This window comes from Apium graveolens, chromosome 6 (assembly GCF_009905375.1).
Source record: "Apium graveolens cultivar Ventura chromosome 6, ASM990537v1, whole genome shotgun sequence".
NCBI classification, from domain to species: domain Eukaryota; kingdom Viridiplantae; phylum Streptophyta; class Magnoliopsida; order Apiales; family Apiaceae; genus Apium; species Apium graveolens.
Window position 1 is genome coordinate 224051731 of NC_133652.1, and position 8129 is coordinate 224059859.

At 40.8% G+C, this 8129-nt stretch overlaps 1 non-coding gene across 1 annotated transcript; it reads right to left on the reverse strand.

Annotated features, from left to right (window-relative positions):
• Positions 1-3460: 3460 nt before the first annotated feature.
• On the reverse strand, positions 3461-3567 carry LOC141669593 (small nucleolar RNA R71). The gene has a single exon (XR_012553863.1). It is a non-coding gene; the product is annotated as a small nucleolar RNA R71 (small nucleolar RNA).
• Positions 3568-8129: the final 4562 nt, after the last annotated feature.

The following is an 8129-nucleotide window of genomic DNA, read 5'->3' on the forward strand; positions in this document are numbered from 1 at the left end:
GAACTTTCTCATAATATGTTGCTATTATTCAAAATAACTCTTGTTTTATATTGCAAGCGCTTTAAACTATTCAACCTTGAACCCTGATTCTCATTGATCTTGAGCCATAAGCCTTATTCTTCATAAACCATTGATTGTTGAATTCTCATACGAGCCAAAGATATACGATACTACTCCACAAATACATATCTACCACATACTGATTTCTGGTATTGAATTGCTTGATATACCAACCCTTATTCCTTGTTTAATAGAAGACTAATCCTTGTAACCCTTGAACCTTTGGTATTCTACTTTCTGATTCTTTCCTTGATTGAAAGCCAATCTTTTCTTGAATTCACCTATGTTTCAAGATAAATGTTGTTTATGATTCAGCTTATTGAATTATATTCGTTATCATATTGAATTATTTTAGAATTGGATGGTTTAATAAATGTGGACCAGATTCGTGGTCGGACCAGATTCGTGGTCATAATAGGCCAATGCGTGCCTTGGATCTAGTATATAGAGCAAAGCTGGGAGCCTTGCTCGGGGTTAGTGTGTGACTGATCAACAGCCTAACCTTGGTTTTTAAAATGAAAAGTGAATGTCCAATTCTAATCATTGCTTATTCAGAAACTTGATTCTTCTGAATTATTTCAATTGTTTATTGTTTAACCTCCGTTATTGTTATTATGACTTGCTGAGCTAGTTAGCTCACCCTTGCAAATTTTTATGTTTTCAACAGTTGAAAAGGAAATTGTTGGTAATGAGGATTCCCAGTCCAGTGTGCGAGCTAGGATTCCAGGTTAAGTTGGATCGAGCTAGCAGGAGCTTTATATTGTAGATGAGTTATGCAAGATTGTAAGAATGATATCATTATCAGTTGTAAGTTGAACTAGCTGGGATTTGGTACAATGTAATAAAAGTTAAGGTTGTGCCTTGTTTTCATACTTTAACCTGTTGCGATCCGTGGTTGTGTAAAGAAGGGTCAATGCATATAATATTTTATACACAGGTTTAAATATGGTGTTTGTGTGATGGACCCCAAACTTCTGACCTGGGTTTGGAGGGCGTCACAGGTTGGTATCAGAGCTACAGGTTATAAGTCACTGAAACAAGCCTAGATTTTCGGAAATGGATAGAGGGTTAGGATTAGAATTAGGAAATAGAAAGATAGAACGTCGAGAGGTTGAGTGTGACTGTACAATAGGTTTTGGTATGATTCGTGATGAGATTTGAGATTCTTATCTGGCGACGCAATTTTCAGATAGCAGCGATGGTATATTCTTTTATTCCGGTATCGTCTGATCATTCGGAGCATTCAGTTAAAGGACCATCATCTGATTCACGTCCTGCTCATCCACCGGTGTTAGCCATGTCACATCCTGTTGCGGCAATTGCACCTTTTCACGTTATTATCCCATCCCCTAATGCGAAGCTACCTATTCGAGAATCCCCCACATGCTGATTCTGGTTCTACCGGATGTTCGGCTGTGAGTGCATTTTTTCTGTCTACCCTCAACCTTGTTCTATACCATCAGTTTAAATCCTGTCTTAGGAAGTAATAGCACCTATGAGGATGGATTCGAGAGCTACAACATATGGTAAGTACATAAGTGATAAGTGGCATTTTATACCACTTAGAACGTCTTAAAATGGCTTAAATTGGTGTCTTGAAATCAAGTATTTTGTGTATTTGATGCGTTTTTCTAGTGTTTATGCATTTCAGGGTATTAGTTGCATTTCGGGGGAGGAATCATCAAGAATAAGCCTTGGCATGTGTTCACCATTGCGAGAGGAAAGGAACGGGCAGATTACGGCGAAGAAACGGAGCAAACTTGGATTTTTTCCAGTGGAGGCTTGCGCGCCCGCGCAGCTATGCTGAGCGGCCGCGCAGGGTCGGGAATTTTGCTGAATTATTTTAGACTTCTACTTCTGTTTGGCTTCCAACTTCTATATAATCTGAGTTTTATGAGACTATTATATAAGTAGATTTGAGACGTTTTCATAGAGAGGATTAAGAAGAAGAAGATTGTGTTTTACGCAAGAAGCGAAGGAGATAAGGAAGAAGACCGATTTAGCACACCGCAACGAAGAGGAAGCATATTTTCTTGTGATTCTTGTTTCGTTGTAACGTTGGATGCTAGTTTTCTTGCTTTGACTTATTTACTCTTGTGACGTACTCTATTTTAATATAATTAGTTTAGTTATTATTTTCTTGTGTTTGTTTATCATGATTTCATATGAACCCATGATGGCGATAAGTTCTATTATGGGCTAATCGTGATCATGGGGTTGCAACGGATTTATTATGGAATTCTTTAGTTAATTGTTTAATACTTTAGTGTGTGATGATTGCTTGATATCTAGTATTGGTTGTGCGTATTCGTCTTATGTGCGTCGCGAACATATAAGATAGGGTTTTAATGTCTTGTGAAGCGACGGTGGATCTTGAGATTTAGAACTTGCCATGCTAGCATAGGTTCATGTACGTTGTGCATGATTAGTGGGTAACTCTAACAGTTTTATTTGCCCTATGTAATCAAAAAGGAATAACTTGTGCTTAAATCGTTGTGTTGTCAATTTCTGTAGACATATAGGAACTCAACATAATTGATGACTATTCGACTTCTATCTTAATTGTGGATGCTTGGTAGAATGGTATTAGTACAATGAAAGTTGGCTTTTATCAGTTTCGTGTTATTCGATTAATATCATCACTGTCACATGCTAAAGGTAATAACAATGGCTATAGAAGGAAGTAATAATGAAGTTGTGATCTCATGAGTGTTTATTATTGATAAATTGAAGTGTTAGTTAAGTGTTTAATTAAGTAGTTAATTATAGTTAATATTTAATCAACAATTTTAAGTGTTATTATCTTAACATTGAGAAGTAATCATACATTGGTGAGTGAGTTTAATTAGACAATAATTTAGTCTGAGTCTCTGAGGGAACGAACTAGAAAATATTCTATATTACTTGCGAATGCGTATACTTGCGTGAATATTAGCGCGTGTTTTCGCCCTAACAAGTTTTTGGCGCCGCTGCCGGGGACTCGGCGTATTTGTTTAGTTTATGTACTTACCATCATTGGTCATTAGGACTCAGTGATTAGGACGTAGTAGTTACTTATTTTTTCTGGTTGTGTTTCAGGTACTTTAGCAAGCGTTTATGCAAACTCGTTCTCGTGCTCGCAAGAGGACTTTAGATACAGCTGAGGAGACAGACGAAGTTCTTGATATTCCGGAGAAGTTAGATTTTGAGGATTCGGATTCAGGAACTGAGCAGAAAGAACCAGTAAACATGGGAGATCGGATTCGGATTCGGATTCGGATTCAAGTTGAGGCTTTTCCCATTCTCACTAAGGGACAAGGCTAAAGACTGGTTACATTCTGAACCTGCTGGGTCCATCACTACGTGGCAAGATCTTGCGCAAAAGTTTCTGGTGAAGTTTTATCCGATGGCAAAGACTGCTGCTATGAGGAGTGCTCTTACTCAGTTTGCGCAGCAACCTACAGAATCTATGTGCGAGGCTTGGGAATGCTACAAGGAAATGTTGAGAAAATGTCCACATCATGGAATGCCGGATTGGATGGTGATCACTGGTTTCTATAATGGTTTGGGGGCCCAATCTCGGCCCATGCTCGATGCAGCAGCTGGAGGCGCCTTATGGGCAAAAAGCTATACTGAGGCGTATAATCTTATCGAGACGATGGCTGCAAATGAGCATCAAAACCCAACTCAGAGGATGACGTCAGGCAAGGTAGCAGGTATTCTGGAAGTTGATGCAGCCACCGCTATTGCAGCCCAGCTCCAAGCGCTATCAATGAAGGTTGATTCTCTGGCTACGTATGGAGTTAATCAAATAGCTATGGTTTGTGAGCTTTGTGCAGGTTCTCATGCTACGGATCAGTGTTCTCTTGTAAACGAATCTGTTCAGTATGTGAATAATTATCAGCGACAACCGCAGCCTGTGCCAGTGACCTATCATCCTAACAACAGAAATCATCCAAATTTCAGCTGGGGGAATAATCAGAATGCTATTCAGCCACTATATCAGCAAGGAGTGAGTAAACAGTTTAACCCACCTGGATTCCAGCAACCACAGCAGTATGCTACAAGGCAATCATATCCTCAACAGGGAAGTGCAGCTGCACCTACTAGTGCTAATTTTGAGGAACTTAAGCTGTTGTGCAAGAGTCAGGCGGTTTCTATCAAGACCTTGGAAAATCAAATTGGTCAATTTGCCAATGCAGTGCTCAATCGTCAACCTGGCACTCTTCCCAGTGACACGGAAGTACCAGGCAGAAAGGAAGCTAAAGAGCAAGTCAAGGCTATTACCTTAAGGTCTGGAAAAGTAGCTGATGCTGAAAAGGCAAAAGAAGTAGAAGCTGAAATTAGAGGTGAAGAATCTAAGCAAAAGGAGAAAGTGGCGGAACCAAGGAAGACTACTGTTGAACACACTCTACCTGAGGCTAATACAGGGGAGAAACAGCTCTATCCTCCACCACCTTTTCCTAAGAGATTGCAGCAACAAAAGCTGGATAGACAGTTCGGGAAGTTTCTGGAGGTGTTCAAGAAACTTCATAATAATATACCTTTCGCTGAGGCTCTGGAACAAATGCCTAGTTATGCGAAGTTTATGAAGACTATTCTTTCAAGGAAGGTGAAACTGGATGACCTTGAAACCGTTGCTCTCATGGAAGAATGCAGCGCTGTTCTGCAACAAAAGTTACCACCAAAACTGAAGGATCCAGGAAGCTTCACCATTCCTTGCACAATTGGAAATCTGACGTTTGACAAGTGCCTTTGTGATTTGGGAGCAAGCATTAATCTGATGCCGTTGTCGATCTTTACAAAACTGGATCTGCCTGATCCAAAACCCACGTATATGTCACTACAATTGGCTGACCGTTCCATTACTTACCCAAGGGGCATAGTTGAGGATGTGCTCGTCAAAGTGGATAAGCTCTTCTTTCCAGCAGATTTTGTTATTCTGGATTTTGAGGAAGATAAGAAGATTCCCATAATCTTGGGGAGGCCTTTCTTGGCTACTGGCCGTACCTTGATAGATGTGCAAAAAGGTGAACTTACTATGCGGGTCCAAGATCAGGATGTGACCTTCAACGTATTCAAGGCAATAAAATTCCCTACAGAAGATGAGGAGTGCTTAAAAGTGGATGTGATTGATTCTGCGGTTACTTCGGAACTCGATCACATGCTAATGTCTGATGCATTGGAAAAGGCCTTAGTGGGGGATTTTGACAGCGATGATGAAGATAGCAACGAGCAATTACAATATCTGAACGCTTCTCCCTGGAAGCGAAAGCTGGACATACCATTTGAATCTCTTGATACTTCTGACCTCAAGAACGCTGAAGGGAAGCTCAAACCATCAATAGAGGAAGCACCTACCTTGGAGCTCAAGCCATTACCTGAACACTTGAGGTATGCTTTTTTAGGTGATTCATCTACGTTACCTGTTATTATTTCATCTGACCTTTCAGGCAGTGAGGAAGACAAGCTCTTAAGGATTTTGAGAGAATTCAAATCGGCTATAGGATGGACCATAGCAGACATCAAGGGGATAAGTCCTTCATATTGTATGCATAAAATTCTGCTAGAGGAAGGTAGTAAGCCAACTGTGGAACAGCAGCGAAGACTGAATCCCATCTTGAAGGAGGTGGTGAAGAAAGAAATTCTGAAATGGCTAGATGCAGGCAGCATTTATCCTATTTCTGACAGCTCGTGGGTGAGCCTCGTACAATGTGTACCTAAGAAGGGAGGTATCACTGTGGTCGCAAATGAAAAGGATGAGCTCATCCCTACTCGAACAGTTACAGGATGGAGAGTATGCATGGATTATAGAAAATTGAACAAAGCCACAAGGAAGGATCACTTCCCTCTTCCATTTATTGATCAGATGCTTGACAGATTGGCGGGACATGAGTATTTTTGTCTTCTGGATGGTTATTTCGGGTATAATCAGATTTGTATTGCACCAGAAGATCAGGAAAAGACTACCTTCACTTGTCCATTTGGCACATTTGCTTTTCGCAGAGTTTCGTTTGGGTTATGTGGCGCACCGGCCACCTTTCAGAGATGTATGATGGCTATATTCTCTGACATGATTGGAAATAACGTCGAAGTGTTCATGGATGACTTCTCCGTCTTTGGACACTCATATGATGAATGTTTGAATAATCTGCGCGCCGTACTCAAAAGATGTGTGGAAACTAATTTGGTGCTTAATTGGGAGAAATGTCATTTTATGGTGCGTGAAGGCATTATCCTTGGGCATAAGGTCTCTAGCAAGGGTCTGGAGGTGGACAAGGCCAAGGTGGGAGTCATTGAAAATCTTCCCCCACCTAATTCTGTGAAAGGAATCCGTAGTTTTCTTGGTCATGCGGGTTTTTATCGGCGATTCATCAAGGACTTTTCAAAGATATCTAAGCCGTTGTGCAATTTACTTGAGAAAGATGTGCCTTTCAAATTTGATGATGAATGTTTGGCAGCATTCGAGACTCTCAAGGAGAGTTTGATCACAGCACCAGTCATTACAGCACCAGATTGGACAGAACCATTTGAGATGATGTGTGATGCGAGTGATTATGCGGTAGGTGCAGTTCTGGGACAGTGCAAGAAAAATCTCTTCCATGTGGTCTACTATGCGAGTAAGACTTTAAATGGTGCCCAATTGAACTACACCGCTACTGAGAAGGAGCTTTTGGCTATAGTCTTTGGCTTTGAGAAATTTCGATCTTATCTGCTTGGTATGAAAGTAACAGTATTCACTGATCATGCAGCTATTCGCTATCTGGTTTCTAGGAAGGATTCAAAGTCGAGACTCATTCGTTGGGTGCTTTTACTTCAGGAATTTGAGTTAGAGATCAAAGATAGAAAAGGTACTGAGAATCAAGTAGCTGACCATATCTCTAGGTTGGAGAATCCCGATTCTACTTCACAAGATAGGACGTTAATCAATGAATCTTTTCCGGATGAGCAGTTGTTTGCAATTCAGGAGGAAGAACCATGGTTTGCAGATATTGTAAACTATCTCGTCAGCAATATAATGCCTCTTAATTTGACATCCGCTCAAAAGAAGAAGTTTCTGCATGAGGTGAAGTGGTATATGTGGGATGAACCATATTTGTTTAGACAGGGAGCTGACCAGATCATCAAGAGATGTATCCCGTTCTGTGAGACGGAGGGGATATTACGAGACTGCCATTCCACGGTTTATGGGGGACACTATGGAGGTGAGAAGACGGCAGCTCGTATTCTGCAAGCAGGTTTTTTCTGGCCTACTTTGTTCAAGGATGCTCATCAGTTTATTTTAAGGTGTGATCGTTGCCAAAGAGTGGGAAATTTGTCAAGGAAGGATGAAATGCCATTAAATGTGATGCTTGAAGTCGAGGTCTTTGATGTATGGGGAATTGATTTCATGGGGCCTTTTATCTCATCTTGCAATAATCAGTACATCTTGCTGGCAGTCGATTATGTCTCAAAATGGGTCGAAGTTAAAGCTTTACCGACAAATGATGCAAAGGCAGTACTAAATTTTCTTCATAAGCAAATTTTCACAAGGTTTGGAACACCTCGGGTAATCATAAGTGATGAAGGATCGCATTTTTGCAACCGTAAGTTCACTTCTATGATGCAGCGTTATAATGTGAATCATCGAGTAGCTACTGCCTATCATCCGCAAACAAATGGTCAAGCGAAAGTGTCTAACAGAGAGATAAAGCGCATTCTAGAGAAGGTTGTTTGTCCGTCAAGGAAGGATTGGTCTTTAAAGCTCGATGAAGCTGTTTGGGCTTACAGAACAGCATACAAAACTCCACTTGGGATGTCACCGTTCCAGTTGGTGTACGGTAAGGGATGTCATCTACCTGCGGAGCTTGAGCATAAGGCCTACTGGGCATTGAAGAAGTTGAACCTGGATTTAGATGCAGCTGGTAAGAAAAGAATGCTTCAGCTTAATGAACTGGATGAATTTCGACTTCAAGGGTACGAAAATAACAAAATGTATAAGGAAAAGGTGAAGAGGTGGCACGATAGGAAGCTACATCCAAAGTTATTTGTTCCAGGGCAACAAGTTCTCTTATTCAACTCTCGGCTCCGACTTTTTCCTGGGAAGTTGA